At 44.0% G+C, this 10,982-nt stretch overlaps 1 pseudogene; it reads left to right on the plus strand.

Annotated features, from left to right (window-relative positions):
- Window positions 1-3,365, plus strand: part of LOC122150683 — an 8,780-nt pseudogene extending 5,415 nt beyond the window's left edge.
- Window positions 3,366-10,982: the final 7,617 nt, after the last annotated feature.

Below are 10,982 nucleotides of genomic sequence, written 5' to 3' on the forward strand. Positions count from 1 at the left end.
GGATCTCGGCGTGGGTCGGGTATCCCACTCATTCATGGTAATTCCAGAATGCCCCTATCCACTTCTTGGGAGAGATATACTAACCAAAATAGGAGCACAAATCCACTTTCAAAAAGGAGGGGCGACCATTATGGACAGTAGGGCCAACCTATTCAAGTGTTAACTGTAAACCTAGAAGATGAATATAGACTCCACCAGCAGCCCCCTCCTCCCCTGTGTGAAAATATAACACAGTGATTATCAGCTTTTCCTAAGGCATGGGCTGAAACTGGAGGTGTAGGGTTAGCAAAACATAGGCCGCCGGTTTATGTGGAAATTAAACCTGGAGCAGACCCGGTCAGAGTCTGTCAGTACCCTATGTCACAAGAAGCTGGGAAGGCATAACCCCCACATCCAGTGCCTGTTAAAATTAGGAATACTCCGACCCTGTCAGTCTGCTTGGAACACCCCTCTACTCCCTGTTCAAAAACCTCATTCCAACGATTATAGACCGGTACACGACCTCCGAGAGGTCAATAAATGGGTCATAGACATTCATCCTACTGTTCCTAACCCATACACCCTCCTTAGTTCTTTACCCCCAGATCACCAGTGGTACTCAGTCTTGGACCTTAAAGATGCTTTTTTCAGCTTACCGTTGGCCCCAAAGAGCCAGGACCTGTTTGCCTTTGAGTGGACAGACCCCACGGAAGGCATTAATGGACAACTAACCTAGACAAGATTACCTCAAGGGTTCAAAAATTTGCCTACAATTCTCGACGAGGCGCTGCATGAAGTCCTGGGTAAGTTCCAATCCGAACACCCCGGTCTCACGCTGTTACAATATGTAGATGATCTCCTAGTTGCTGCAGCACACTACAAGACCTGTCTCCAAGGAACCAAAGACTTACTCAGAACATTAGGAGACATGGGCTACAGAGCCTCAGCCAAAAAGGCTCAACTTTGCCAACCCAAGGTGAGCTATTTGGGGTATATGTTAAAAGAAGGACAAAGATGGCTGACTAAGGCCTGCAAGGAGACTGTGCTAAAAATCCCTAGACCCAACACCCCACGTGGGGTGTGGAGTTCCTAGGATCAGCCAGATACCAGGTTTTGCAGAACTGGCAAAGCCTCTCTATGAAGCAACCAAGGAGGGGCAGAAATTTCAGTGGACAGAGGCCATGAAAAAATCCTTTAATTCACTTAAGACTGCCCTTTTGTCCGCTCCTGCCCTTGGACTACCTGATGTAACAAAACCCTTCCATCTATACATTGATGAAAATAAGGGGGTAGCGAAAGGAGTTATAATCCAACACCTAGGCCCCTGGAAAAGACCGGTAGACTATCTCTCAAAAAAATTGGAGCCAGTGGTGGCGGGGTGGCCCCCATGCTTATGCATAATAGCAGCAACATCCTTGCTAGTCAAAGATGCAGGAAAACTTACACTGGGACAAGAACTATATATCACCACCCCGCATGCCATAGAAGGGACTCTTAAGCAACCTCCTGATCGATGGCTCAGCAATGCACGGCTCACCCACTACCAAGGACTGTTTCTGAACCCAACTAAGATTATCTTCCAGTCACCTACGGCACTGAACCCTGCCACCCTGTTACCGGATCCGGATTTAGGTGCTCCGCTCCATGATTGCATCGACATTCTGGCTCAAGTGCACGGAACCCGAGCTGACCTACGAGATACACCCTTACCGGATGCCGAGGTTACCTGGTATACGGATGGGAGCAGCTTTGTGTGTGATGGACAAAGGTATGCGGGGGTGGCAGTGGTAACAGAAACTGCAATAGTTTGGGCTGAGCCATTACTGGCCAGAACATCAGCTCAACGAGCTGAACTAATAGCATTGACCAAAGCCCTAACTTTGGGAAAAGACAAAAGGTTAAATATTTATACAGACAGTCGTTATGCTTTTGCCACAGCACATATTCATGGGGCAATTTATTGGGAAAGGGGCATGTTAACTGTGGAAGGAAAGACAATTAAGAACAAAAATGAGATCCTAGATCTACTAGCTGCCCTATGGCTCCCTAAGAAACTTGCCATCATTCATTGTGTGGGATACTAAAAAACCACCTCCCCTGTCGCCCAAGGCAATAATTTGGCAGACCAAACCGCCCGAGAAATTGCGCTGTCTACCAACCTAGTATTAACTTCCAACCTACCCAATCTTGGGAGCCCCGCCTTACCTACAAATCCCAACTACACTGAGGAAGACTTGAAATGGATTACGCAATTACCCGGAACTCAGTACGTATGTAACTGGTGGAAATCAGCAGATCACAAAGCCATCCTCCCTGAAAAACTGGGAGAAGAAATTTTATTCAAAATACATCAGACCACCCATTTAGGAACCAAAAAGATGCAGGAATTACTAAAATGGGCAGACGTAATAATTAAAAATGCTCAATCTAAAATTGAAATAATTGTTTCTGACTGTAACGTCTGTCAATTAACCAATGTTACTAAGAACCCTCCGAATTTAGACTCCAGATCAAGAGGCAGCACACCAGGGACTTGCTGGGAAGTGGACTACACGGAAGTAAAACCAGGGAAATATGGATATAAATATTTGTTAGTCTTTATACATACCTTTGTGGGGTGGGTGGAAGCCTCCCCCACCAAGCGAGAAACGGCCCACGTTGTAGCCAAGAAACTACTAGAAGGCATCCTACCCAGGTATGGTTTTCCTACTATGATAGGGTCAGATAATGGACCAGCATTTGTATCTAAGGTAATACAGGGTTTAGCAACTATTCTTGGGGCTAATTGGAAATTACATTGTGCTTACAGACCCCAAAGTTCAGGCCAGGTAGAAAGAATGAACAGAACTCTAAAAGAGACCTTAACCAAATTAACCATAGAGACTGACGGAGACTGGGTGACTCTCCTCCCCTTTGCCCTATTTCGGGTCTGTAACTCTCCTTATAAAATAGAATTAACACCTTTTGAAATTGTCTTTGGTTGACCTCCACCTATTACTCCCAGATTTCAGTCCGATTTGTTACTTGAAATTGATAATCATGAACTCATTTATTCTCTTCAAGCCCTGCAACAAACCCAACAAGACATCTGGCTGAGGTTAAGGGCCCTTTACCAATCTAGTCCCCCTCCCAAGCCTCACCAGTACCAACCAGGTGTTTAGGTGTATGTACGGAGACATCGGCAAGAGACTCTACAACCTCGCTGGAAAGGACTCTACATCGTAATCCTGAGCACACCCACCGCCCTCAAAGTCGACAGAATAACCTCCTGGATTCATCATACCCACATCTGCAAAGCTGATCCCATCCCTGACCAGAAATGGCACATCTCCAAGGACCCCAACAATCCACTCAAACTAAAAATTCAGCGACATGGACATCACTAGTATTACTGTTGATAACTGGTAACTATGTAAATGCCTCATCTAGCCCACACACACCCCAACAGTTAACCTGGATAATTATGTCAGCCACAGGGGACGTTGTCAGCTCTATCACAGGCAACCACCCCCCTAATACCTGGTGGCCTGACCTACACTTTGACTTATGCCAATTAGCGGCTGGATCCTGGGACATCTTAGATTGGGAACCCAACAAAAACGGTACTCCTGAATGTTCAGGCAAACCCACATGCCAGTGGTCACATGCTTCTGGAGGAATCAGTGGCCGGGGAATAGGTTGTGGGCACCCCGGACTCTGCCATAAACTCCGTAAGTTACCATTCTATGTTTGCCCAGGGGGAGGAAGGGACAGAGCCTTAGCAAACCAGTGGGGGGGGGGGTACCAGACTTTTATTGTAAAGCGTGGGGATGTGAAAAGACGAGAACCACTTACTGGAAACCTTCCTCAACTTGGGATCTCATCACAGTAGACAGGAATCATTCTGGTGACGGATTAACTGTCAATTATTGCCGATCGTCTGAACTCACGGGAAGCATGTATATAGGAAATGGTCCATGTATGAATTTCACCTGTAATCCTATTAGAATCCGATTCACAGAGCAGGGAAAACAGTATAGAACCTGGGTGACAGGCCGATCCTGGGGGCTTCGATTGTACCAAAGAGGGTACAACAATGTGGTCATTTTCAATGCTAGATTAAAAATTGAATCCTGGACACCTTCTGTTGCAATTGGGCCCAACTCAGTGTTAGCCCCACAATCAGTACCCTCTTTACCCTCCAATAGTCGGGGCAACACATCAGTCCAAAATTCGTCTCCACACGTCACCCCTTCAAGGGGCAACACATCAGTCCAACATTTACAGGAAGACCCCATTTGGAAAATTATGGTCCAGACTTTCCAACTATTGAATCTAACCCAATCTAATTTGACAGAATCCTGCTGGCTGTGCTATGATATCAAACCCCCCTATTATGAAGGTATTGCATTTATAGGAAAGTTCAACCAGTCAGAAACTCACAAAACCTGTAGATGGAATCATAGGAAACCTGGACAACTCACCTTACTTTCTGTCACAGGGACAGGGACCTGCATAGGACAGATTCCACGAACTCACAAACACCTCTGCAACCACACTGAGACAACTATAAATCAAACTGTGTACTATATACCACCCCCCAACGGATGGTGGGCATGTTCCTCAGGATTATCCCCTTGCCTCCATGAGCAGGTTCTTAATCAAACCAAAGACTTTTGTATATTAGTCTACTTAGTACCTCGGAAGGAAGGTTGGGCAATCCTACTTCCATAGTGATACTTCCTCAGAAACCCAAGGAGGGGTCGCTATGAGTCAGATTTGACTCGACGGCACATGACAACAACAACAACAACAGTACCTCATGTATTATACCACCAGTATGACGATTTCCTAGATAAATGGGAAACTGTTCCCCACCGAGTCAAACGGGAACCAGTTTCTGCTATAACTTTAACTGTTTTACTAGGGTTAGGACTGGCGGGAGCTGGAACAGGAATTGCTTCTATCGCAACCCAAAACCAGCAATATAACTCACTTAGAGCAGCAATTGATCAGGATATAGAAAGACTAGAAGAATCCATTACCAAACTCCAAGAATCCCTAACCCCTTTAGCAGAAATGACCTTACAATTAAAAAGAGTTATGGATATCCTTTTCCAACAACAAGGAGGAGTTTGTGCCGCTCTAGGAGAAGAATGTTGTTATTATATAGACCACTCGGGAGTCATAAAAAACTCCATGGCTAAGGTAAGAGAAGGACTAGAAAAAAGAAAAAGAGAGCATGCCCAAAACCAGGGATGGTATGAAAATTGGTTTAATTCTTCTCCTTGGCTAACATCTCTGTTATCTGCTCTCGCAGGACCAGTCATTGTAGGACTAATTTTGCTGACAGTTGGACCTTGTATTTTAAACAGATTAGTCAACTTTGTAAAAGAGTAAACTCTGTACAACTCATGGTCCTCAGACAACGATATCAACTACTTCACCAAGACGATTCGGGTGTTAGTACAGTACATTATAATCAAATATATGATAACACTCAACAAACTCATGATTGAGTTTAGTACCAAGAGAAAGGGAGGAATGTGAGACCATGTTTCTATATAACCACCCTGTATGTAACTATTTTAAGTATGTAGCCATTTTGCAATATGCCTTAGCATTTACTTCACGCTTTAGTGCTTTAGTTACTGGAAAAACCACAAAGAGTCCTGACTACCCCCACCTCATCGATACTCCCAAGCATACTCCTTAGCAACAACCAATCAGTAAATAGCAAGAAAATACCTTACCTAAAATAGTTAGAAATGGCAGTTGGTGGCTTCGGCCCACAAGACAGAGCCAATCAAGTAGGAACAACTAGCGACTTGAAAAATGTCAACCAGTCCTGTAATTTTCTGATTGAAACTTCCTCATTTCTGCTGTAACCCCTATAAAAACCCTATTACCCCTGAGTTTGGGGCTCTCAATCATGAACCACTATGTCAGTGACGGTTGAGGGTCTGAGCTCGAGCTTGAATAAACAACCCCCATGCTTTTGCAGTGGAATCGGCTCCTTGGTGGTTTTGGGGATTCAAGATCTGGGCACAACAAGTTAATGCCTTTGAATTGTGGTGTTGGTGAAGAATACCGAAAATAACATGAACTGTCAGAAGAACAAACACATCTATACTGGAAGAAATATGGCTGGATCACCAGGACTTTCTTCTCTAGTACCTCTGGATGGATTCAAACTGCTAAACTTCTCATTAGTAGCCAAGTGGGTTAACCATTACACCATCCAGGGACACAGTACCAGACACAGTAAACACATAGAAACCTGAGTTAAATAGTGATTAGAATAAATGCTAATACTAAATCATAAGAACAAAGAGTCAAGGGGCCCAGCCCTCCTACTGAATAGTTTTATGAAACAGGAATCCCATTTGCTGGAAAGGTGGAGTCAGAAATTAAAAGACAGATATCATGGTCCTCATGAGTCGGGGCCGACTCGACGGCATATAACAACAACAACAACAACATGTGACAATTGTTCAGATTCATTTCCCACTTGGTAGATCTCTTGCCTCTTTTAGTAACACAGCTTTCTGGCCAAACAACAAAAAAGTGTTTATAATGTTAAACCTGAGTTGATCTGTACAAATGGGATGGTGCCACAGAAACAAAGGACCTTAGGAAGTGCGGCCAACATCTTTATAATGCTTTCAGGAAACATCATTATGGAGCTGTGGAGGAGAATTCAGAGAAAGAAAGAAGCAGCAGCTGCTAGGTGGCCCAAGGGGAGTGGGGCTCAAGTCACCCATAGGAAGGGCTTACTTTCTCTTTCACCTCTAAGTGCTTCCAAACCTGCTAGAATGCACTTTCAAGCTTTCACCAGGGTGTGGAAACAAAAAAACAACCTACTTTGTTGCTGAGACAAGCCCCTTCTACATCCTCCACTTTGCCCCGTGTGGTGTTGGTCAAGTTGCTCAACCGCATAGACCCTCAAACCAAAACAAAAACCAAATCCACTGCCACTGAGTCAATTCTGACTTATAGCGACCCACTTTGGGTTTCCAAGACAGTAAATCTTTATGGAAGTAGATTGCCAATCTTCCTTCTGCAACATAGACCTCCCCAGTGTCCCTCATTTAAAAAGTCCCCACTGGGAAATTAAGTAGAATTACAAGTATGAAGCCTGGCACATAGTAGAAGCTCAAAACACATTCAACTAGTTGTTGGTGAGTTGATTGCAAATCATGGTAACCTCATGAATGTCAGAGTAGAATTCTGTGCTCCATAGTGTTTTTAATGGCTAAATTTTCAAAAGTAGACCACCAGACCTCTCTTTTGAGATGTCTCTGGGCAAACTCAAACCTCCAACCTTTCAGTTAGCAGTCCAGTGTGTTAATATTTGCACTACCCTTTTCCTATCCCCTCCTAAATTTGTCATTAACTAAATGCCAGACTGTAACTTTCCCAAGTCTCAGTTTCATTGTCTGCAAAATAAAAGAGTAGAGCAAAAAGGAAATACTGGAGTTTCTTATAATTCGAGCATTTTAGGATTCTATCATGGTAATGGCTGCACCATGCAGAGATGGAGCCACAGAAACAGGAATTTCAGTGACTTTGGTCTGTAAGGATGAGTTCCATGAAACTCCTCTACAAGGATCATGACCTATGCAAATACAAGAAAAAATAAATGATTAGGAAAGGGCCAACATTGCAGTGTGCATGCCTGCAAACAATTCACACACAGTTGGAGGTGCTCCGCAGGAAAGCAGCGTTTCATTTGCAGCTTCATTTGCAGCAGAAAAGTTGCCATTTGCAATAATGTCAGTAACTCTGACTGTTGGGATTCAGTGGCTCCTGGTGCAAGCCTTCACCAAACAACCAATTTTCACTTTGCAAGCCAGAATGACCCTTTCAGTGCTCTGTGCAGGAAGGGGCTAGAGCTGTGGGTCTCAAATGGGACAAGTTTGGGCAGGGAGTCCACAGAGCCTTCAGATGGCTGTTTCTGGCCTGTAGTTCTCTTGCCACTTGCAAGCTCTTCACACCACAAACACATAGCTTTACTTGTTTGGGGAGCTCTTGGGAACCTATCCATCTTTTCTGGAGACAGAAAGAGGCATAAGGGAGGCTGGCAGGCAAGGGAAATTTTTTTTTTTTTTTTTTAACAAATGAAGATACAGCTTCAAGTATACAGATATGGAGCAAGGAACAGAACATCCAATGACCCAGGAGTCCTGGAAATTGGTGTCAAATCTGTCACAAATGTGACCACAGCAGTCACTTTACCTCTCTAGTGTAAAAGTGAGGTTTGCCAAAGTGTTCTTCAGTCTGCTTGCATCTTCATCTTCTTTCTATGACTCTAGTACTCTAAACAGGAAAGGATGAAGCAAAGGAGGAAATGGGAAAAGAGAAAGTGGAAAGCAGGTGGGTAAGATTTCACTAGAAAAGGAGGGGGAGGGAAGAGGAGAGAGCCTGCAACAATAAAAAGGAAAACAACACAGATTTGCAGGAAGTATTCCTCACAGAGCTATAAGTAATCTCTAAAGTAATCATAATTACAATCATTATCATAAACAACTGAAGTCCTAATTAACTTCTTAAAGGGCAGCATCCTGTAGGATGATTCAGGAATGCTCTCCCCCTCACCACCCACTCTTTGTCCCCATGGGGATCCCTCCCTTGTGCCTCCACAGCTTTCCTTTGCTTTGGCCTTTTCTCAAGGGTGCCAAAGGAGAGGGAAGAGGAAACATTTGGGAGGGAGGTGGGCTGTGAGTCTGGTCGGCTGAGGTGGAGAGTCCCAGGGCAGCCCAATGAATGCAAAGTCAAGAGTAGCTTTCAGGGACTGGAGCTCCTAAGCATCAACACCCACTCTGCTGTAAATGTCATTGGCTATATGCACCACTTGCATCACCAACCTGTCACTATGTCACCATCCGATGGAACACAGCTACTTCCTCAAGACTGGTGGGGCCACAGGCTCAAAATAGATGCTCTTCCATGGCTAGGAACCACTACAGTTTCCTGGTGACCTTGTTATATGTTTTTTCTCACCTTTTAATTTTTGATGGGGATCACTGGGAGTCAGAATCAACTGATGGCAGTGTTTGTTTGTTTTTTGTTTTTTTTCTTTTTCTTTTGGGTCAGGAACTACAGTAGAGGAGACCATATTGGATAGTGGTGTCTTGGATGTTGTCTGAAAGGCAAGGGATGGCTATGGATCAGAGACCAAAAGCAAGAAAAACCAAGGTTAAATCAAAAGCTAACATGAATGATGGATTTGCTAGCTCTAAAAATTAAAAAAAAAAAAAAAAAGGAAAAGAAAAATACCAACTAGAGTAGATTTTTAATGTATCTTTGGTGATTATAGGTAGTACAAATACACCCCAAGAAAGTCTCTGATGTTGGGAAGGGGTTTACAGTAAATTCATCATTCAGGGCTAGCACAATGCTAGCAACTTCTTTAGAGAGAAATTGAGAGGAGTCACATTAGTAAAGATATAGTACTTAGTCTGGGAGCTCTGGTGGCGTTGTGCCTAAGGCATTTGACTGCTAACCAGAAGGTTGGTGGTTCAAAGCCACCAGCCACTCCTCAGAAGGAAGGTTGGACAATCCACTTCTGCCTCGGAAACCCAAGGAGGGGTCGCTATGAGTCAGGTCTGACTCGAGAGCAGTGTGTGAAGAACTTAGTCTGAGTTTTTTCAGTGTTTTCACTCTGCAATATTTCTCCAATGGTATTTTATAAATTCATAGGTAAATGTAATCCTTTGGGGTTTTATCTATATAGACAAAAACAAAAACCCTAGCCCACTGCCATCAAGTTGATTCTGACTCATAGCCACCCCCATTAGGTTTCTGAGGAGGTAAATTTTTATGGAAGTAGATTGCTCCATCTTTCTTCTGCAGAGTGGCTGGTGGGTTTGAACTGCCAACCTTCTGGTTAACAGTCAAATGCCTTAGGAACTGGGCCACCTGAGTTCCTTTTTATCTATATAGTTTTATTAATTGTTTGTTTTTATAGATTTAGGAACCTTAGCTTTCTGGCAGCAGTCAGCCACAGGTATTCAGGTGAGGAGAGAGAACCCAGGAACACCCAAAACAGCAAGACAGAAGAGCAGGAAAAAGGGGATTAAAAGCCAGGAACCTGGACAGAAGAGCAGTCAGCCGCAGGGATCCAGGTGAGGAGTGAGAACCCAGGCACACCCAAAGCAGCAGGGCAGGAGAGTGGGAGAAAGGGGATTTAAAGCAAGGAACCCAGACAGAGGAGCAGTCAGATGCAGGGATCCAGGTTAGGAGAGGGAACTAAGGCAGGCCCAAAGCAACAAGACGGGAGAGTGGGAGAAAGGGTATTAAAAGCCCCAGGAACCTGGAAAGAGGAGCAGTCAGCCACAGGGACCCAGGTAAGGGTGGTACAAGAGATTTCCAACAGAGAGACAAACTTGTCTGCAGTTTGTCCTACTGTGTGGTGACATGTTGATGTGAGTTTTGAGGTGGAGCCACTGGTGTTTCAAACCCCGTGGGATGCACATAGTCCACAGGTATTAGCCCAGCTTACAGACTGAGACAGACTATGAAGAAGGAAGAGGCCATCCACTTCTCAAAGAATTGTCCAGGGAAAACATTACGAAGAGCAATGAAACACTGTTTGATACATTACCATACAACTTTATCAATACTCTGGTTAGGTTAGAAGGCTCTCAAAATAGGATTGGAAAAGAGCTGCATCATCTGAGTAAACCTAGCCTTAGTCCTATGGATAAGGTAAAGCTTTCAAGATCTCCATTTGCTGATGTGGCACCACTCAAATTGAAGAGAAACAGCTGCAGATATCCATTAATCATCAGAATATGGAATGTACGAAGTATGAATCTAGGAAAATTGGAAGTTGTCAAAAATGAAATGGAATGCATAAAGATTGATATACTGGTGTTAGTGAGCTGAAATGGACTGGTTTTGGCCATTTTGAATCAGACAACCATGTGATCTACTATGCCGGGAATGACAGTTTGAAGAGGAATGACTTGGCATTCATCATCACAAAGGATGTTTCAAGATCTGTCCTGAAGTACAATGCT

This window comes from Orycteropus afer, unplaced genomic scaffold (assembly GCF_000298275.1).
Source record: "Orycteropus afer afer isolate SDZICR_OR568_19922 unplaced genomic scaffold, OryAfe1.0 scaffold00199, whole genome shotgun sequence".
In the NCBI taxonomy this organism is placed as follows: Eukaryota; Metazoa; Chordata; class Mammalia; order Tubulidentata; family Orycteropodidae; genus Orycteropus; species Orycteropus afer.